The sequence below is a fragment of the Delphinus delphis genome, chromosome 3 (genome assembly GCF_949987515.2).
Source record: "Delphinus delphis chromosome 3, mDelDel1.2, whole genome shotgun sequence".
NCBI classification, from domain to species: Eukaryota; Metazoa; Chordata; class Mammalia; order Artiodactyla; family Delphinidae; genus Delphinus; species Delphinus delphis.
This window is the reverse complement of record NC_082685.1, coordinates 30229952-30252734: the sequence shown is the minus strand read 5'-3', so window position 1 is coordinate 30252734 and position 22783 is coordinate 30229952. Positions and strand designations below refer to the sequence as shown.

Sequence of the window (22783 nt, the reverse complement as noted above, 5' to 3'; positions counted from 1 at the left end):
ACAGTGACAGTCTTACTTCTTCTTTTCCGATTTGGATTCCTTTTATTTCCTTTTCTTCTCTGATTACTGTGGCTAAAACTTCCAAAACTATGATGAATAAGAGTGGTGAGAGTGCGCAACTTTGTCTTGTTCCTGATCTTAGTGGAAATGCTTTCAGTTTTTCACCATTGAGGACGATGTTGGCTGTGGTTTTGTCATATATGGCCTTTATTATGTTTAAGAAAGTTCCCTCTAAGCCTACTTTCTGCAGGGTTTTTATCATAAATGGGTGTTGAATTTTGTCGAAAGCTTTCTCTGCATCTATTGAGATGATCATATGGTTTTTCTCCTTCAGTTTGTTAATATGGTGTATCACGTTGATTGATTTACGTATATTGAAGAATCCTTGCATTCCTGGAATAAACCCCACTTGATCATGGTGTATGATCCGTTTCATGTACTGTTGGATTCTGTTTGCTAGTATTTTGTTGAGGATTTTTTCATCTATCTTCATCAGTGATAATGGCCTGCAGTTTTCTTTCTTTGTGACATCCTTGTCTGGTTTTGGTATCAGGGAGATGGTAGCCTTGTAGAATGAGTTTGGGAGTGTTCCTCCCTCTGCTATATTTTGGAAAAGTTTTAGAAGGATAGGTGTTAGCTCTTCTCTAAATGTTTGATAGAATTCGCCTGTGGGGGCTTCCCTGGTGGCACAGTGGTTGAGGGTCAACCTGCCAATGCAGGGGACGCGGGTTCATGCCCCGGTCCGGGAGGATCCCACATGCCGCGGAGCTGCTGGGCCCGTGAGCCATGGCCACTGAGACTGTACGTCCAGAGCCTGTGCTCCGCAATGGGAGAGGCCCGCGTACCGCAAAAAAAAAAAAAAAAAAGGATTTGCCTGTAAAGCCATCTGATCCTGGGCTTCTGTCTGTTGGAAGGTTTTTAATCACAGTTTCAATTTCAGTGCTTGTGATTGGTCTGTTAATATTTTCTATTTCTTCCTGATTCAGTCTTGGCAGGTTGTGCATTTTTAAGAATTAGTCCGTTTCTTCCAGGTTGTCCATTTTATTGGCATAGAGTTGCTTGTAGTAATCTCTCATGATCTTTTGTATTTCTGCAGTGTCAGTTGTTACTTCTCCTTTTTCATTTCTAATTCTATTGACGTGAGTCTTCTTCCTTTTCTTCTTGATGAGTTTGGCTAATGGTTTATCAATTTTGCTTATCTTCTCAAAGAACCAGCTTTTAGTTTTATTGATCTTTGCTATCGTTTCCTTCATTTCTTTTTCATTTATTTCTCATCTGATTTTTATGATTTCTTTCCTTCTGCTAACTTTGGGTTTTTTTTGTTCTTTTTTCTCTAATTGCTTTAGGGGCAAGGTTATGTTGTTTATTTGAGATGTTTCCTGTTTCTTAAGGTAGGATTGTATTGCTATAAACTTCCCTCTTAGAACTGCTTTTGCTGCTTCCCATAGATTTTGGGTCGTCGTGTCTCCACTGTCATTTGTTTGTAGGTATTTTTTTTAATTTCCTCTTTCATTTCTTCAGTGATCACTTCGTTATTAAGTAGTGTATTGTTTAGCCTCCACGTGTTTGCATTTTTACAGATCTTTTCCTGTAATTGATATGTAGTCTCATGGCGTTGTGTTCGGAAAAGATACTTGATACAATTTCAGTTTTCTTAAATTTACCAAGGCTTGATTTGTGACCCAAGATATGACCTATCCTGGAGAATGTTCCATGAGCACTTAAGAAAAATGTGTATTCTGTTGTTTTTGGATGGAGTGTCCTATAAATATCAATTAAGTCCATCTTGTTTAATGTATCATTTAAAGCTTGTGTTTCCTTATTTATTTTCATTTTGGATGACCTGTCCATCGGTGAAAGTAGGGTGTTAAAGTCCTCTACTATGAATGTGTTACTGTTTATTTCCCCTTTTATGGCTGTTAGTATTTGCCTTACGTATTGAGGTGCTCCTATGTTGGAGGCATAAATATTTACAATTGTTATATCTTCTTCTTGGATCGATCCTTGATCATTATGTAGTGTCCTTCTTTGTCTCTTCTAATAGTCTTTATTTTAAAGTCTATTTTGTCTGATATGAGAATTGCTACTCCAGCTTTCTTTTGGTTTCCATTTGCATGAAATATCTTTTTCCATCCCCTTACTTTCAGTCTGTATGTGTCTATGGGTCTGAAGTGGGTCTCTTGTAGACAGCATGTATATGGGTCTTGTTTTTGTATCCATTCAGCCAATCTGTGTCTTTTGGTGGGAGCATTTAGTCCATTTACATTTAAGGTAATTATCAATATGTATGTTCCTATTCCCATTTTCTTAATTGTTTTGGGTTCATTATTGTAGGTCTTTTCCTTCTTTTGTGTTTCTTGCCTAGAGAAGTTCCTTTAGCATTTGTTGTAAAGCTGGTTTGGTGGTGCTGAACTCTCTCAGCTTTTGCTTGTCTGTAAAGGTTTTAATTTCTCCATCAAATCTGAATGAGGTCCTTGCTGGGTAGAGTAATCTTGGTTGCAGGTTTTTCTCCTTCATTACTTTAAATATGTCCTGCCAGGCCCTTCTGGCTTGTAGAGTTTCTGCTGAAAGATCAGCTGTTAACCTTATGGGGATTCCCTAGTATGTTATTTGTTGCTTTTCCCTTGCTGCTTTTAATATGTTTTCTTTGTATTTAATTTTTGACAGTTTGATTAATATGTGTCTTGGCGTATTTCTCCTTGGATTTATCCTGTATGGGACTCTCTGTGCTTCCTGGACTTGAGTATTTCCTTTCCCATATTAGGGAAGTTTTCAACTATAATCTCTTCAAATATTTTCTCAGTTCCTTTCTTTTTCTCTTCTTCTTCTGAAACCCCTATAATTCGAATGTTGGTGCATTTAATGTTGTCCCAGAGGTCTCTGAGACTGTCCTCAGTTCTTTTCATTCTTTTTTCTTTATTCTGGTCTGCAGTAGTTATTTCCACTATTTTATCTTCCAGGTCACTTATCCGTTCTTCTGCCTCAGTTATTCTGCTATTGATCCCATCTAGAGTATTTTTAATTTCATCTATTGTATTGTACATCGTTGTTTGTTTCATCTTTAGTTCTTCTAGGTCCTTGTTAAATGTTCCTTGCATTTTGTCTATTCTATTTCCAAGATTTTGGATCATCTTTACTATCATTATTCTGAATTCTTTTTCAGGTAGACTGCCTATTTCCTCTTCATTTGTTTGGTCTGGTGGGTTTTTATCTTGCTCCTTCATCTGCTGTGTGTTTTTCTGTCTTCTCATTTTGCTCATCTTACTGTGTTTGGGGTCTCCTTTTTGCAGGCTGCAGGTTCGTAGTTCCTGTTGTTTTTGGTGTCTGTCCCCAGTGGCTAATGTTGGTTCAGTGGGTTGTGTAGGCTTCCCGGTGGAGGGGACTAGTGCCTTTGTTCTGGTGGATGAGGCTGGATCTTGTCTTTCTGGTGGGCAGTTCCACCTCTGGTGGTGTGTTTTGGGGTGTCTTTGGACATATTATGATTTTAGGCAGCCTCTCTGCTGATGGGTGGGGTTGTGTTCCTGTCTTGCTATTTGTTTGGCATAGGATGTCCAGCACTGTAGCTTGCTGGTCGTTGAGTGAAGCTGGGTGCTGGTGTTGAGATGGAGATCTCTGCAAGATTTTCACCATTTGATATTATGTGGAGCTGGGAGGTCTCTTGTGGACCAGTGTCCTGAAGTTGGCTCTCCCACCTCAGAGGCACAGCACTGACTCCTGGCTGCAGTACCAAGAGCCTTTCATCCACATGGCTCAGAATAAAAGGGAGAAAAAGTAGAAAAAGAATTAGTAGAAGTAGAAAGAAAGAAAGGAAGAAAGGAGGGAGGGAGGGAGGGAGGAAAGAAGGAGGGAAGGACGGAAAAAAAGAAAGAAGATAAAGTAAAATAAAACAAAGTAAGAGAAAATATAATAGTTATTAAAATAAAAATATAGTTATTAAGAGAAAAAAATTCAAAAAACAAAAACAAAAAACAGACGGATAGAGCCCTAGGACAAATGGTGGAAGCAAAGCTATACAGACAAAATCGGACGCAGAAGCATACACATACACACTCACAAAAAGAGGAAAAGGGGAAAAAAATCATAAATCTTGCTCTCAAAGTCCACCTTCTCAATTTGGCATGATTTGTTGTCTAAAGGAGGAAAGAAAGGGAAGAAAGGGAGGAAAGAAAGAAAGGAAGGAAGGAAGGAAGGAAGGAAGGGAGAAAGGAAGAAAGAAAGAAAAATAAAATAAAGTTACAGATAGAACCCTAGGACAAATGGTGGAAGCAAAGCTATACAGACAAAATCTCACACAGAAGCATACCACATACACACAAAGTGAGGAAAAGGGGAAAAAAATCATAAATCTTGCTCTCAAAGTCCACCTCCTTAATTTGGGATGATTGGTTGTCTATTCATGTATTCCACAGATGCAGGGTACATCAAGTTGATTGTGGAGCTTTAATCTGCTGCTTCTGAGGCTGCTGGGAGAGATTTCCCTTTCTCTTCTTTGTTCTCACAGCTCACAGGGGCTCAGCTTTGGATTTGGCCCCGCCTCTGCATGTATGTCGCCGGAGGGCGTCTGTTCTTCACTCAGACAGGACGGGGTTAAAGGAGCCGCCTATATGGGGGCTCTGGCTCACTCAGGCCCGGGGGAGGGAGGGGCACGGAGTGCGGGGCGAGCCTGCGGCGGCAGAGGCTGGCATAGCAGTGCACCAGCCTGAGGCGCGCTGTGCATTCTCCTGGGGAAGTTGTCCCTGGATCCCAGGACCCTGTCCGTGGTGGGCTGCACAGGCTCCCCGGAAGGGGGGTGTGGATAGTGACCTGTGCTCACACACAGGCTTCTTGGTGGCGGCAGCAGCGGCCTTAACATCTCATGCCCGTCTCTGGGGTCCGCGCTTTTAGCCACAGCTCGCGCCCATCTCTGGAGCTCCTTTAAGCAGCGCTCTTAATCCCCTCTCCTCGCGCACCAGGAAACAAAGAGGGAAGAGAAAGTCTCTTGCCTCTTTGGCAGGTCCAGAGTTTTCCCGGGCTCCCTCCCGGCTAGCTGTGGTGCACTAACCCCTTCAGGCTGTGGTCACACCACCAACCCCAGTTCTCTCCCGGCGCTCTGACCGAAGCCCGAGCCTCAGCTTCCAGCCCCGCCCGCCCCGGCGGGTGAGCAGACAAGCCTCTTGGGCTGGTGAGTGCCGGTCGGCCCTGATCCTCTGTGCGGGAATCTTTCCGCTTTGCCCTCCGCACCCCTGTTGCTGCACTCTCCTCCGTGGCACCGAAGCTTCCCCCCTCCGCCATCCGCAATCTCCACCCGCGAAGGGGCTTCTAACGTGTGGAAACCTTTCCCCGTTCACGGCTCCCTCCCACTAGTGCAGGTTCCGTCCCTACCCTTTTGTCTCTGTTTATTCTTTTTTATTTTGCCCTACCCAGGTATGTGGGGGGTTTCTTGCCTTTTGGGAGGTCTGAGGTCGTCTGCCAGCATTCAGTAGGTGTTCTGTAGGAGTTGTTCCACGTGTAGATGTATTTCTGGTGTATCTATGGGGAGAAGGTGATCTCTGCGTCTTACTCTTCCGCCATCTTCCCGGAAGCCTCTGTCTTTGTTTTTATTTAACTGTACCTTTTTTTAAACAATGATACTATAAAAGAATATTCAAAAATAAATTTGAAACTATAGATTTCATTGTAGTTACATAAAGTCTATAAAATCTAACAAAAATTTATATTTTAGAACAAAAAATTACAGTTTGGGTTGGGTTAGTTTCATTATAAGTTAATTAATAAGATTCAATTTCAATCAATATATGCATTATCTGACATATCAGTGTAGACGGAAACCTAATAAATAACAACATTTGGTAAATGTATTGCCTTAAAGCATGCATTATTTGTTACTGAATATTTGATAAGTGAACTATACTGGTCAAAAAGTCATTTCCGTTTATCCAACTGACAGATATTCATAATGCATATAATATGAGGTAAATTTGGTACTTCAGAAAGCAGATTTTTATGTAATTCTACTTCACTAATAAAACATAATAATAGCTAACATTTAGTATGTACCAGTCATTAAGTGAATTATCTATGTAATCTTTACAACAACCCTGTAAATTAGATATTGTTATTATCCCTATTTTACCCAGGAGGAGTCTAAGGAACATAGAGGTTTGAAATTTGTCTTGGAATCCATGGCTGTTGTGTCTTTGTCACATGTTAAACCCCAGCAGTTTAACTGTAGAGGCTAGAGATGTATTAATCATTATGCTGTATTAAATATACTATGTACACTGACCATGCCTGTTTTTATTTTACATTGTAGGAACAGGCTTTTAAATTTATAATTAACATGATTTGAAGTAACAAAGCCAGTAACATATCTCTTGCCTAAAATTAACAGCTGTCTTGTTGTTATAGAGAATTCCTAACTTCTCTTTAAAATAAACTTGTGATCTAGCTGAAACAAATATTTGACTTAAGTGCAGGCTTATTTACAGGTCCAAAGATGAAGGTCAGTGACCTGTTCAAGGCTGTACAACTAGTCCATGGGAAAGCATACAAGCTCCATGTGTTTCTACTGTTGAGGCTTACTTTTATGACTTGGTACTATTCCTAATTATAAAAGTAAGGTTTAGATTCAACCCATTAGTGAATCTTCAAAATATTCTCTCAGTTTTATTTAGTAATAAAATTGTTAAATTGTGGCTCTTATTAGCATTAAAAACTAATATTCAAGAGAGATTAAAGGATCAGAACTGCACAAGTGAGTAAACAGACTTGATTATAAGGACACCTAATTATTACAAGCTAGGATATAATTAAGTGCTAAAGTTGTACAATATAAAGACAATAAAGGCTGCGGAGTTTCTAAGGAGGAAATCAAAGAACTGTATTGCTTTGCTGGGCTGTGATTGCCAGGTTGAAAACTTGGAAAAAAAATAAAAACAAAGCAAGTTGACACAAGGTCTTATAATTCTGTGTAGTCTTGTCAGTTTGTCTTTTAAAGACACATAATTTTGATCAGACAATTCTAATTCTATCATTTCCTTATAATCAGACTATCAATGTACCAAAATAAGCAAGATAGCAGAGCAAGGAAAGCAGAAATTGCGATGAACATTTGTTTTATGCCTGCTGTGTTCTAGAAACATTTTGTTTCCTTATTCAAATTTGTGTTGTTGGAGTTTTGCCCCTGCTCCCATCTTACAGATAAGTAGACTGAGGCTCAGAGGGTCTGAGGAACCTTGTATGAGATTGTACTTATTAGTGATAGAGACACAATTCAAACTCAGGTCCGCTGTGATTTAAGTTCTGTGCTCTCCATTGCTCTATGGCAAGCCCTCTTCCTGTCTGGAAGATCAGGAAGCTAGCACCCAGTATTTATTGCATCCTACCAGGAGTCTTTGTGGAGGGCTGGAAGGCTTTTCAGAGTGGCCAGGGAAGATAGAGCCATCAGTCTGAAAATAATACTTTCCCTTGGGAGGAAGGTGATTAGGAGTGTGGTATCCAGCTGTGGCCACATCTGGGCACTGGAGATGGGCTCAGTCAGACTGGCCCCTCTCTTGCTCACTAGCACTGCCTGGGAACCTACCTGGGTTGGCTGATTGGTGGGGGGTGGCTCCTTTTTACATGTGGATGACTACGTTAGTACTCAGGGGATGAGAATGAGTTGAACAGAGCTGGGAAATTAGAACCATTCATTTTCAACTGTTGTTTCTCTTTGTTGACCTTTCTTTTCATGTTTGCATTATTTGTGAAATTCCTTTGCAAACTTAAGAAATCTCCCTGTGTCTCCATCACTGCCCCAGTCGTACTGCCAGGGGAGAAGGGAATCTAATGAATAGCGAATGTCTTAAGCAAATTCACTTAATTTGTGGACTTTTTTGAAAAGGGGAGGGGTGTGTGTGAAATTTTAAGAGTTAATCATTGGGAAATGAGCCCAAAAATCTCTGTTGATGATTTCGGACCTGTGGCCTTGGAGTCATGGTAACAACTGTGACAACAATGACAGCTGACAAGTAATGTAGGGGTGCCGTGTGCCAGGCACTGTACTAAGTGCTTTGATAGATTATCGTGTTTAATTTTCACAACACTTCTGTGAAATAGGTGCTGTTATATCCAAATTTTAGCTAAGGAGACCTTAGGTCATTTGTCCAAAGCAAGTTGTGTTAGAGTCAGGGGACTTCCCATATCCTATTGACTGTGGCACCAACTAGCAAGTATTTGAATTTAAAAGTTGACGAAATAATGCTCAAACTGTATGGGTGAGCAAACAGTACATTTTAAGATGAAATAAATAATTTATAAATGTGAAGAGCAGACCTAAAATCTGTATATTGCTAGAAAGATGCCTTTAAATAATATCCCATTCTAATACTGTGCATTTAGGTGTTATAATATTATAAACAGCATCACATTTGAAGGATAACAAATGGGTATGCTATTGTGTCTTAATGGGAATGGTGTGCTATAGTCAAAATAACTGAACTAATAATGTTTTATACCATATTTTACATTCCTCTTTTGAAAGATATTCGAAAGGGTAAGGTATACAGTTAAGCTAATTTAGCTCCCAATTCCAGCTTCCCTACATTTTGAAGATATGTGGTATTTATTTGCATTTTTATTCTTTTTGTTTGTTTGTTTTATGTGCTCATTTTAGTCTTATCTGTTTTCTTTTCTTTTTTAACAGTCACATCCAACTTTTTATTGCCTAAGCAGTCTGGGGCTTGCTTCATCACTCGGCTTTGCTGCGGAGCGCTCCGGTAGAGCTCACTGTTGCACACTGAAGATCCACCATTTTGGTGAGTGGAATCATAGCTACAATTTTGTGTTTTGCTGTGCCTCAAGTTCTGTTTGCATTGTTGACCAAAGTGCTTTCATGCAGATCACAAAATAGGGCTCTTCCAGCTCTGTGCAGGAAAGCTGGCTTTTCTTTTTTTTTTGCTTTTTTCCTTATGGACAAAAGTAATTAGTACTGTCATTTTCTCTCTGCAATCTGCGATTGTCTCTCTCGCTCCCAACCCAAGAGAATGACTTTACCATTCTTCAGTCATGCATCTGGTTCTTATCTACCTGGATGGACTCACCCTCCAGCCCCCAATTCCTCATTCCCTAGCCTCTAAGAATAACTTGGCCACCACACTTTTGGTATTTGTTATATACATATGGAAATAAAAGGTGATGGTTTTGATTAGCTGGACCACATAGCATCACATTGCCGTGTGTAAAGACCTTTTGGATAGAAAAATTTGTTCCCCTTGATCTGTTTAATGTTGTTAATCTATGCAGGCAGAAAGCAAAAAGGAAGCTGGCGAGTCTTTCTAATGCTCCTAGTAAAATCCTTTCTGCTTTTATTGTCCCTGAACTGGCATCCTCAATATATTTCTACAGCATCTAACATCATATATCAAATGTCTTCCTAAGGCTTTCTTGGGCTTCCTACATCCTTTTTTCTCTGGTGTTTTGCTTTCTTCGATCTTGCTTTTACAAGTCAAATCCTACCAAGTTTGACCCATAGATGAGTTCTATGGGGACAACTAATATATTATGCACTTCTAATTTGGGAATGGGATATCTGACTTAGCTAAAACATTAGTTACAGAATAATTTCAGTAATTTGAGTATGTATAGAGATTTTGTGGCCAAGGATGAGGTATGAGAGGAGGTCCAGTAAAGACTCTTAAGTGATTAGATGGATAAATGGAAAAGGTATCTGGATTAAATCCTTTTTTCTTTTTCTATATTTTTTATTGCTTGCAGAAGCTTTTTCAATGAAAATGAGGCAGTGAGTATAGGTCTAACGTGGCTGAGGGAGTGGTCATGGGAATAAGGGAGGGATGATGATGGGAATACCCTCAGGAAGGAGGTGTGTGTAATACAGTCATCAGACAGCTTAGTTCAATCAGTCAGTTTAGAGTCTACTTTCTCTAAAGTATCGTTGTTCCTAATGTCTTGGAGATCAGATCCAAACTGGGTTGTACAAGGAAAACTTGATTTTGTTAGAGCACAGCTCTGACTTCACGGTTGCTCACACACAGATGAGGCACCATCCTCTCCCAGAATCATCTCCGGGTTCCACTTTGTGTCTTGGAAACTTGGGTCCATCATTGTTTCTATTCTTAAGGAAATATCACCAAGTGTTGCAAATCCATTATAAATGCAGAGTTGTTAATTTTGGAAGGAATAGGAGGGCGTACGGTGAAACAAACCTAAGACTCTGACATATCCATGCTAGCCCATCTGTCCTCTCCCAGAGCAAGTAACAGAGGAGAACACTGCAGAGTTAGAGGAGGTGAGTTTGGTGGGGCAGGACCTAGAAGAATGAATCCTGCATTGGAGAAGGAGGCCTGTGTTTAGGATTCCTAGAGGATTTTCCTTACTTTGTTAGAGCCAGCAATTGTCCCCTGTTTTTCCCTTTCTTGCTCATCATCCTAAGTTTATCATCTAAAAAGCTTACAACCTTTTGATTAGGTTTTCTGGAGAAGATGGATCTTCGGTACATGGTGGTCAGGCAGAGGATAATGAAGAGTAGCATGTAGATGTGGGAAGAGGGAGAAAAGGCTACATGGTCTTAGAAACTTCCTTGATAGTGAAAGCAGGTCTCCAAATCTCAGTGATCTGCCTAACGTGCTGGCCTGAAAATCATTACGCTTTCTCAAAGTTCTCGTTAGGTTTTGCCATCATTTTAGTTAGGGCAGTACTTTGGTAATTGACTATTGCAACCAAAAATGCCTTGAATTTTGGCCGAATAACAAGCCAGTCAGTGAGGCCGGGCTTAGTTTTCAGAAAACTACTATTAACTTTGAAAAGAAATTCTTCACAATAACTCTCTGGCATCATATTTTATGTTCTGTTGAAACTGTTCTCAAGAAATACCCACCTACTTGGAAAAGGACTCTGCAAGGCTTCTGCCCTCTGCTGTTCATTCAGAGTGTCATTTGCAGCCCTAATAGAATCAGTGAGAGTAGCTTTCCCAGACAATAGGAGGCTTTATAAATATAAGCTGGTGTTTGCCCAGGTTTTCACTTTCCTCCTAGACCACCAATGGCTATTTTTCTTTTCAACTTAGGCTTATGCCTGAAGTTTAAATGATACTCTCTTTGCTCATAAGAGGCAGAATAAAGTATACAGCTTTTCTGGCCAGGGATCTACCTTAAACGTTTCCATGGGTCTCCTTTTGCTTCGCTGGTAGTATATAAAATGGTTTTTACTCCATGGTGATGGTGGATTGATAGCAAACACGAGATTTAAATGGAGGTTCTTATAGTTCTAGGACAGTCGTATGTGCTTTCAGCCAGACTAGGATGAAATGCAAGCTGTGTTTTTATCATCACTAAAACATGCTTTTTGGCTATTTTTCACTATTTTAAAAATGAAGATGAAAGAGAAAGCAACTTAAAAATCATAGAAAAAACTGTGATACTTTGAAAGATTGCCTTTGATAAGGGCTAAACAGAACGAATGTTTCTTGATTTCCAGTATTATTGAAATGAAACCCTACTTTAGGTAGGAAATTTGGGAAAATCAACAGATCTACATGAAGACTGTGTTTTCAGCTACACATCGGCAGTGGGTGAGGTGTGGATTTAATTCCCCATCAATAGAAAGCAAGTGACATTTTTCACTTTCCTTCCCATTTAAAGAGTTCATAATAATCAGTATGTACTGAATATATGTGACCACGTCTCTTTAAAAAAATAAGATTAACACATTTATTCTCTAGTTTCAAATCCACTTCTATATAAGAACTGAAATTATTAGCATCATTTTGAAAGTATTACACTAAGCTCTTTTCCCCCCTTTGCTTTTTTTGCCTGCAGAGAAACACCCTTTAATACGCAACATCTAACCTTTAAGATGAGTACATTTTGAAATTTTTTTTTCCCTGCATTACATGCCTGAGTTGCTTCTTAACATTGTGAGACTTACAACAGGTTTTCTTTAAATATTTCACATTCTCTCACATACAGTCATGCAAATATTATATATTTCACAAAATATTTTCTTGAAAATTTAAAGAACAAAGTAGAACTTATATAACCAGAACTAATATCTGATGTTTGTGGTGTTTTAATATAACAATTATGAATAGATGAAAAGTAGAAAGGAACAGTTAGTAAATGCATACCATGTACCACATTTAAAACATGTTTTCTCCTTAATGTAAATTATTTTATTTAACATAAAAACAAAGTCTTATTTAATCCTAAAATCTGCGGTCCAAGGGGTTAAATATTTTGTTCAAGGGAACCAAGTTTTTGGGTCCAATCTGTTACTCCAGATACTGATCCACTGATTGAACATTTTTTGACCAGCAAAAATATGGGGTTATTCTAGAGAAAACCATATGTTTTATTATAAAGAGTTACATAACTTTCTAAATTATGGATTGTCTTGTTTAAATTCCTGCTGTTGTCACTTATGCTGAAGTGGGACTAATGTACTTAGCATTTTTGCCAACCATCATTGGATGCAGATTTTGGTTTCCATGTCCCTGAATGTATCAATATATATCAGGGAGATATTTGTAACATGGACTAAGAAAATTATAAAATGCTATTTAAATTTTTAAGTAGCTCATTTGGAAAATTGACATGGAATACCTTTGAATGACTTTGTTTACTATTATACTACAGTTACAAAAAGAAGAAAAGTATCCTATAGCTGCTTATTGTATCTTCAGAACTATGCAAAACAGGATGAACAAATAGAATAGAATTTGAATAAAACCAAGCATCTCAACAAGGTGTTGAGTAAATAAAGGAAAATAAGTGAATGAGTTCAATTTGACTGAAAAACTAAAACATAAAAATATATTGTTAAAAGGTCAGTTTAAGGGCTTCCCTGCTGGCGCAGTGGTTGAGAGTCCACCTGCCGATGCAGGGGACATGGGTTTGTGCCCCGGTCCGGGAAGATCCCACATGCCGCAGAGCGGCTGGGCCCATGAGCCATGGCCGCTGAGCCTGCGTGTCCAGAGCCTGTGCTCCGCAACGGGAGAGGCCACAACAGTGAGAGGACCTCGTACCGCAAAAAAAAAAAAAAAGGTCAGTTTAATATAAATTAAATACCATGATACATAATATAAATTATAAATAAGTCAAAAGATTATAGTCAAGGTCTTTAAATGGATATTTGCGTGTGTGTGTGTTGTGTTCATGCATATGATACCCAGTTCCATAGAAAACGGGTTGCAAAAGTAAGGCATCTTAATAAAGAATGTAAGAATACAAGATCATAGTCATACAAAGAATAAAATATCAAGAGCATAGGGAAAATAAATAAATACAGTTGAGTCTCCTTATTTGTGGTAGTCATGTTCTATAAAGCTGTCTAAAACACTGAATTAGCAAATGCTGAACCACTGCTCCTAGGGGGAATAGAGGATTAAGTAAGTGCAACCCTGTGGTCGCAACGTTTTTATCAATCAAGAGATCAATACGTAACCTTGTTTTATGTGTGTTTCTGTTTAAAAACAAAAGAAAAAAGAAAAGAAAAAAAAAGACTTCTTATTTAATATACATTGTTGATTGTTACCAGTGAACTCACAGACAACAGCACTATAACTCCTCCCTGAACAAAGCTTATCTAGCACATGTCCTTTCTCCATTAGGCACACCACAGCCTTTTTGCACTTACATCACTAGACAGCACTTCAGTACAATGCTTGGGGGTCATTTTATTTTTTTAAATAATATTCTTTTTTCTTTTTTTTTAAACCCCACATTTGTTTATTTATTTATTTTTGGCTGTGTTGGGTCTTCGTTTCTGTGGAGGGCTTTCTCTAGTTGTGGCAAGCGGCGGCCACTCTTCATCGCGGTGCGCGGGCCTCTCACTATCGCGGCCTCTCTTGTTGCGGAGCACAGGCTCCAGACGCGCAGGCTCAGTAGTTGTGGCTCACGGGCCTAGTTGCTCTGCGGCATGTGGGATCCTCCCAGACCAGGGCTCGAACCCATGTCCCCTGCATTAGCAGGCAGATTCTGAACCACTGCGCCACCAGGGAAGCCCAGGGGTCATTTTAAATAGCAAAATCACCAGCAATATGCACAAAAATGTGACATTATGGAGACAATGAAAAAGGCTTATTTATAATATGAGCACTGACACCACAAGGCAGTTGCCTTGTTCCATCTCAGCTGGAAACCTGCATCGGGTGATTCAAAGTTTTCACTGCTCTGTGCCAGGAGTCTTGATTTCAGAGTTACAAATATCTTTAGTTCCTCTGTAAAAAGAAGTTGAAAGTGGATACACCTATGTTCAGTAATTAATGTTTCAATATTTTATCTTATTTGGAAATTATCTAGATATTCATTGAATAGTCATCGTTTAACTTATCTCTGTACAGATGGTTCCTGACTTACGATGGTTTGACTTAAGATTTTTCAACTTTATGATGGTGCAAAAGAGATTCACGTTCAGTAGAAACAGTACTTCGAATTTTGATCTTTTTTCGGGCTGGTACATGTAGTATGATGCTTTCTTGTGATGCTGGGCAGTGGCAGTGAACTGCAGCTCCCAGTCAGATATTCAGTCATGAGGGTCAAAAACCAATACACTTAAAACCATTCTATACCCGTGCCAGCATTCTGTTTTTTACTTTAGTACAATATTCAATAAATTACACAAGACATTCAACTCTTTATTATAAAATAAGCTTTGTGTTAGATGATTTTTCCCAACTATAGGCTAATGTAAGTGTTCTGAACACATTTAAGGTAGGCTAAGCTAAACTACGATGTTTGGTGTTAAGGGTATTAAATGCATTTTCAACTTATATTTTCAATTTACAGTGGGCTTATTGGAATGTAACCCCATCTTAAGACTGTAGAGCATTAAGGTTTCAAGTGACCAAAAAGATTTTGGAAAGTATATTTAAGTTGACATGCCATAAAGCATAATTATTGTTGAAAAGTTTATTTATAAACTTCTATCTTATTTACATCTACTTATTCTTAACAATTATGTTTAGATTACTAATGAAAATTTCATGAGGCATTAAACAGGTGACCATAGTCTTTTTTTTTTAATTTATTTATTTTATTATTTAATTTAATTTATTTATTGTTTCTGGCTGCTTTGGGTCTTTGTTGCTGCTTCGTTGCTTTTCTCTAGTTGCAGCGAGCGGGGTCCACTCTTCACTGCAGTGGGCAGGCCTCTCATCGCGGTGGCGTCTCTTGCTGCGGAGCATGGGCTCTAGGCACACGGGCTTCAGTAGTTGTGGCATGTGGGCTCAGCAGCCGTGGCTTGAAGGCACTAGAGCACAGGCTCAGCAGTTGTGGCGCACGGGCTCAGTTGCTCCGCGGCATGTGGGATCTTCCTGGACCAGGGCTCGAACCCGTGTCCCCTGCATTGGCAGGCGGACTCTCAACCACTGAGCCAGCAGGGAAGCCCCCGACCATAGTCTTAAGTTTTCTTTCTTGCTGATAAATTCTGTAAGCGAGATAACGTGAGCTTATTTGAATGTTAGTAACCAAGGTAGAATAAAAGTAGTATGTTTAATGTTGATAACACTAAAAATATGCCTGTTTTAATTAAGCCAACAAACTTAAACTAGCTTTTATTTTCTGAAGATTATCCTAGATCATGAAACATGAAAAACTGTTTAGTTAATTTCTATATTTCTGAGAGTATACTTGATTTATATAAGCAGTTGTTTGTCTTTGAGACAATTAAATAGAACTATATACAAATTAAATTTGGCGATATCATCTGGGGGTAGAAAAAATATCACACATCTATAACATATATACATAGACATATATAAACTTACAGACAAACTCAGAGATCTTACAACTTTTGTTTTAAAATTTTAGCCATGAGACAAATAAAATAATGCAAAACTCACTAGCTTATAAAAGAACAGTTGAATCCAAATTGTGTTTCTGGCACATAGAATAAGTTAAGGTTATCTGCTCAGATGGCTAAAGCTTTTACTAATATTTGTGGAAAAGACTTTTAAGAATTTTCATTCACCTAATTCCCAAATAGCTTCTTTTTTTTTTTTTTTTTTTTCTAATAAGAATTACCTTCCTGAAGTTTGCATTTCAAGAGATGGCTCTGGCTTCTTAGAGAAGACCAGGTAGAGCATTTACATCTCAGAGAACACAGAGAAAGGATTTAAGTTTCTCAGAAAAGGGATTTTGTTTCCTAAATTCAGACTTTTACAATATCTGTACGCCTTTCAGTTGAATGGGGCAGGCTTTGGGGTTGGTAAAAAGGATAAGTGGGCTTTGAATTTTTTCTGTAGTCACATTTCTGTTCTTGTAAACACTAGATTTGTAAGACAAATAAAACTTTGTTTTTAGTTTCTCAAAGAATTGGGTTGTAACCTGAATGATATCCAGAAGCTGACCCAGCCATCCAACTACATTATGCTCAATTTGCTTCTTTATATCAGGAAGAAGATCTTCAGCTAAGATGGAAATCAAAAGTTTCCCGTGTTCTAGATTTAGAGCTGGGTGTCTTTGGAATGTTTTAGTAGATTCTTCCACAGTAGCTTCAGAATGCTTTTCTTTCCCTGTGGATACGTAGTATCATTTTAGCTTTGGGAAGAAGGCCTGAAAGAAAGTTCCTATAAGGCTCTGAATATCAACTTCCAACTTGACAAACTTCTGAACATAAGGCCACTTAAAAAAAGTCCTTTTGAATATCTTGTCAGCTTTCAGCCAGGACAAACAATAAATATTCTTGGCAGTATTGAACAACGCTGTGAACACAAGAGGAGTCCCCAAAGAGGATGCAAAGGATATTGGCCTCCCAAGATCCAGAGCCATATCTCAAAGATAGACATAAGAAAGAAAAACTCAGTTCCCCTGAGAGCTGGCAACACTCAGTAGAACCAGGCCACAGACAGAGTGCAACCCGCATTTCTGTCTGGCCATATTTGGGGGCCCCTCAACCTCCCAGTTGCCAAATCAAGTTCTCTGGACATGAAATGAAATAAACAAGAGGCAGTAGGCATCCCTGGGAGAGACAGGATCCATAATCAATGTTTTTTCCTGCTAATCCAAGCTTGGAAAGGAAGGGACTGAAACCACCCAACCCAGATTGCGACTGGAACCCTCCGTCTTTTAATTGAGATCACACATCTGGTCTCAGGATTTAATGAAGCTCAGGTCCCTGATGTCTTGTTGCAGACGAGAATTCAGTGAGAGACAAAATGATAAGTAGGAAGTGGATTTATTTAGAGAGATGCACATTCCATAGACAGAATGTCTCAAAACACAAGAGTGGCCCCAGGGCACGGGGTCGTCTCAGAAAGTGAGAGGGGCCATGGGAGAAACACACTCCACAGACAGAGTGTGGGTCCTCTAAGAAGGCCAGAGGCCCCAACATATGAGGTGGTTAGTTTTTACGGGCTGGGTAATTTCATAGGCTAATGAGTGGGAGGATTATTCCAACTTCAGGGAAGGGGCGGGGATTCCTAGAAATCAGGCCACTGCCCACTTTTTGGCCTTTTATGTTTGGCCTCTGAACTGTCTGCTGCCTGTGAGTATGTCATTTAGCATGCCGATCTATTATAATGAGTGTATAATGAGGCTCAAGGTCCACTGGAAGTCAAATCTTCTGCCATCGCGGACGTAGTTGGTCCTAACCAGTTTTTGTCATATCCTCAATGGCTGTGTCATTCTTTTAAAGGTTGTGCCCTGCCTCCTTCTGTCCTGTTTCAGGACTCTATGAAATTTTACCTTCCTCTCTTGACCAGACACCAAAGATACAGGTCTGGGACAGCTGACTTTGGAAAGAATTCTCACCCTTTGCCAGCTTCTGCCAGTTTTCCCAGGATCCCATCTAGGTTCTGGAGTGAATATGGTGTCCCATTAAGTTTCATTCTGGTCACCAGAAACTATAGGGGAAGGAATAATAATTTTCCCTCTACCCTTTGTAGTGAGTGCCTACCTGAGACTCCTTTTTCTCTAGGGCACCTCATAAATGGATAAGCTTATGTTAAAATGGTTGAAAGTTCTCCACTGTGGTTACTGTAATGCAAGATTATCTTTGGTAAGGTTAGCCTACTTGTTCAGCCTTAAAACAAAATTTTATTCACCTGAAGCCTCACCCTGGACCCAGTCCAGCTTAAGTCAGACCGAGTCTGGTTCTTAAGTCAGACGCAGTCCAACTGCCTCGGTTCTGAACCCAATCTGGAAAAGAAATGCTCAAATAAAGCCTGAAAGCTCATAATGCAAACACTGGCATAAGAATTCAGTAAAAAGGAGGAGGAAGAAGAAGGGAAGGAAGAGAGTGGTACTTGAAGCCTTCTGCTGTCCTGCGTTAGCTATTTAACCTTGAGAAGCATGTTTAATATCTGAGTCTCACTTTCTTTATCTGTAAAATGAGGTGATGTCGACTCCTGGCTAACATTGTGGCAAATGTTTTGAAGTGGTTGCAGTGAAAGTCTAGCACAGTAGGTGGTGTGTAATAGGCCCTCAGTAAGCAGCCCTTGTTGTTTTTCTGCTGTGTGCTTATCAAATCCCCAGCCATTATTCACGGCTCATTCTGTGCCATCCATTCTCTGGTGCTTTCCTTTATGCGTGCTGCCCACGATGATAACTACAATGATAACTCTTACCTCTGAATTTCATATCACTTCTTTCATTCTTTTAAAGCACCAACTTATACTTGCAATGTAATTGAACCTTTGAGAAAGCAAAAAAGACTTACAAACTTTTACCACATTTAACATACTATACTCTTAAAAGACACACATATAAAACATTTCACGAATTAGTTTTTTCAATTAAGAATTACATGAAATAAGAAAGGTCATCTCAGTGGAACCCAAGAAGGTGAATTCCCATCTAAGTAATAGTGGAAAAAACATAATTAATTGTCACCTCTCAAAGTTTCAGTTTTTTCTGCAAAGTGGCATCAAAGTGGCTTGCCCAGGGTTGCAAAGTCAATGATGAAGCTGGAAACAAGGTCTGTCTGACTTAGAGCTGAGGTTTGATCAGTGACTGCTCTTAAACTTGGCAGGCTTGATCATATTACTAAACTTTCAAGGGCTCCAGGTTCCCATGTGTATAAGTGCTTCCCTCATGGGCTGTTAGGAAGAGTCAGTTAGTTATTCCGTGTGAAAATGTAAAAATCCATAAAACAGTGCTGGGCTTATAGTAAGCACTTTTATTTTTGTTGTTTTTGTTATTTTAATTATTATGACTATTGTCATTAGCAGTAGCAACAACAGTCATCGTATTATTATAGCAGTATTACCCAAAAAGCAAAATGAGTGTCACTGGTGGTGCAGGGCACTGAAGTGATTAATAGAACAGGGAAACAGGGAAACAGAGCAATGAGGAAGTTATTCCCATTTCAGATTTCTCTGATAAGTCCATTAATTCAAGAGGAGCATCTCAGTTTATATCTACTAAAGTTTTAACAACTCCCTTAAACTTGTTCTTTTCTCTCTTTTAGGAAAAAAAAAAGCTAGCAGGCTCAGACTCAGAGCTTTCATTAGCTAACTGTATGTAGTTTGAAATGAGGAACGTTTTAAAAATTAAATTTATTTTTACAGCTACCTTCTAGCCATGGCAAACAATACCGTTTCTTATGCTTAAGTCTTTCATCATTAACTTTTAAAATAGTGTGTTTAAAAAACAAAAATTTATCAAGATATGTACAAATAGTAAGAAATAATGCCGATGGTGTGAGAGGGTGGCCATTGGGATGGTAATGATGGAAATATGGTTGGGAAATATTGCGGTGTAAGAAGCTGGCAAAAAGTAGATGGAGCGAGCAAACTCCACAGAGGAACCACTGTAAGCAGAACAGAGGGTTTACACAGAGAATTCGTGGAATATAAGGTCAGTGAAGGTCTCCTTTTGCTCATTCCGCCACGAAGTGATGAAAATGTGGGTCGGGGAGGCAGCACTGTTCTGTAGACAATTATTGGGGAATCTCTTCTCTAAACCACAGCATTCGGGTGAGGACTCTCAGTGGCCACTTCTTTTTGTGATTTAAGTTCAGGAAACCTTTTTGGAATAACCAACTTGATTCAGGCTTTTCTCCTTAGGAAACTAAGTTCCTAGAGGGCAGCCACTGTGTCTGGCTTCCTTATTACTAAATCCCCAAAGCCTAACCAGCTGCTTGGGACATTATAGGTGCTCAATAAATAGTGTCTGAATGAATGAGTGAATTCTTTCTGCTGAGGGTCCTTCCCTGAGTTCATTTCATATTTGTGTTACTACATCTAAGAACTTTGATGGGATTGGCATAGAGAGAATAAGTGAATTAATTGAAAATGTAGTAGATATATGAGCTTCAGTGAGGTCATCAGTGTCACTATAGTAGTGTTTCGGAGACCCACCACTGTCAGACGAATCATTGGTATCACAGATTGAGATATTAAATTGATCCAGAAGCCCCAGAGTACACACAGATGTCCCTCCTGGGACGAGGATATGACTACAGGGGCTTCAGGAAAGAAATGTCACCGACCACTGAGTTTCCTTAAAGGACCCATTCAGTGGTTTTTTTTGGCCACGCCATACGCCATGTGGGATCTTAGTTCCCTGACCAGGGATTGGACCTGTGCCCCCTGCATTGTACCACCAGGGAAGTCCCAGGACCCATTCAGTTTTAACTGTTAGGAGTCATCATGGATTGCCAGCAGTGGGGTGGAAAAGGCCGTTGGTAGGGCAATGGAGAGCAAAGAGATGGTGCTCCTGCATAATGGCATGACTATTTTAACAGGACATGAAGCAGGATGATTCATGAGACAAATAATTCTCTACTACAGTCTGTGAGTGTGTGTATGTAAGCTGAGGTTGTCAAGGGAAATGCTTTCAGAAAACTTGCCTAGTCTACCGCTCTAAAGCTTCCTCCTTACGTCAATCGAATATTGAAGATCATTGGTTCAGATGAGGGTGTGTGAAATTAGCCATTATAGGATGATTCTGCTTTTGGTGTGCTTTCTCATTCAGGTATAAGAGATGGTAGTGATTTTTTGGTGAGGGTACTGGGAGGAAGGTTATAGGGATTTTGTAATAAGAGACACCATATCACACCTTCCCAAATTCATTGCAAAGCAGTGAGTTCTAACTATTTTGTCAAAACCCCTCTGCCTATACTGACTAATATTTTGAAGATGTTTCTATAGGGTATCCAGGATTTTGCCTCTAATTACCCATAAGCTCTGTGTTGTGGGATTGCTTTGGAGAGCCATATTCGTTCTTTACGTATACAAAACAGATTGAGAATTTCCCCAAAATGTAGATATATTTTAGACCAAACGTTGAAATTCAATAACAACAACAGCAATAATAATAAATTCTGGAACTTAATAGTAGCTAGCATATGGAGACCATATAGTATCATGGGTTGGCTCTGCTAAGGACTAACCATACATACATTATCTCATTTGATTCCCACAGTGTTCCATGGGACACTCCAGACTCATAACTTCTGTACTCACTAAAGCTTCAGTTCATCACCCAGCCTTACCTGCATATTGTTTTTCAGCTTCTCTCCTAAATTGGACAAGCATTGAAATAGCACTTTTTTTTTCACAGTGTAATTCATCATTGTTTAATATAAAACAAAAAGACCCAAATTTGTTTACTGTATCACATCAGTATTAGAACCCAAGCTGATGTTATATATTATGAATGGCAGCTTTCTGAATAAGTAATACTCAGTCAATGTCTTGATCAGACAGTCTAGGGAAAAAATGATATTATACATACATTTTGGTTGTATGAGGCTCTTAGTCACAACTTCTTTAACATGAGGGCCATGGTAAATTATTCACCTGATTCAAATATGATAGAATTATTTATTTTCAAATTTATCCATTCCAGATCATGAACTCCAAATTGCTCTTTTGTGTCCTTGAAGGCCACCTTAAGTGATAAAGAAATTCCCCTGACCTTGGAGTGACTCCAAGACACAATTCAAAGGCAAGACACAGCAGCATTCAAGAAAAGCTCAACATAAATTTGAATGTGCTCTAAAGAGAGGGCAGTTGTCACCATGGTGATTTTATTCTTTCCTAGACTGAGCTCAAAATGAAAGGGGAGGAGTTTTCAAAGCAAAGATGCTGAAATAGGTGAATCAAAGATCTGGATATAATTTTTAACTATCATTAGAAATACGGTACTTAGTTTGAAGTTTGGAGCTTACATTTGGGGTCATATACTCAAGATAGTGATTGTTAGGTAGGCTGAGAGATCACCCTTCTATCGTTAAAATATTTATAGATAATTGCAAAGTTATCTTATCATTATCAATATTCTGCTGAAAGGCATTATACTCACACTAATTTTTCCTCAACTAATAATATTGAATGTTTACCATTCCTATGCAACACACAAAGTACTTTGCTTGCATTATTTCATTTAATACTTAACAAATCTATAAGAGAGATAGTATAATCATTCCCATTTTAAAGATGCAAAAACTAAGGCAAAGGAGGCAAAGGCTTTAAAGTTCTTTTTAATTTTGGTTTGGATCTGGTTTTAATTTTTTCAATGGTGTATTCTTATAAAAAAATCAGGTTTAAAGCCCCATCCTCATGGAGCTTGCCTGCTAGTGGCTTGTGTGAGTCACACAGTAAGTGGCAGATGTCAGATTTGTCAGGTTCAAATTCAAAAACACTATTATAAATAGCTAGAATCAGAGTATCAAAGCATATGTAAATATTATAGGATGTTGAAAGCCTTGTTTAAGGTCAGCCATACCTACAGGTCAAATGTTGGAACAGTACAGGAAGGAAGACTGTTGACTGTGAGTCTGGAGTGCTCACAGCTATTTTTGTGCCCCACTATCACCATTTCAGGAATAAACTACCGAGGATGTAACTTTTTTTCCTATCCTCTAT

At 39.1% G+C, this 22783-nt stretch overlaps 1 protein-coding gene across 3 annotated transcripts in view; it reads left to right on the top strand.

The window, feature by feature from the left end:
- LOC132423080 (teneurin-2-like) overlaps positions 1-22783 on the top strand; it is a 389106-nt gene that overhangs the window by 91153 nt on the left and 275170 nt on the right. For all 3 annotated transcript variants that reach the window (XM_060008416.1, XM_069540574.1, XM_069540573.1), the window contains exon 2: positions 8663-8774. The gene's annotated coding sequence lies outside the window, so the exon portion shown is untranslated. The remainder of the gene's footprint in view (positions 1-8662; positions 8775-22783) is intronic.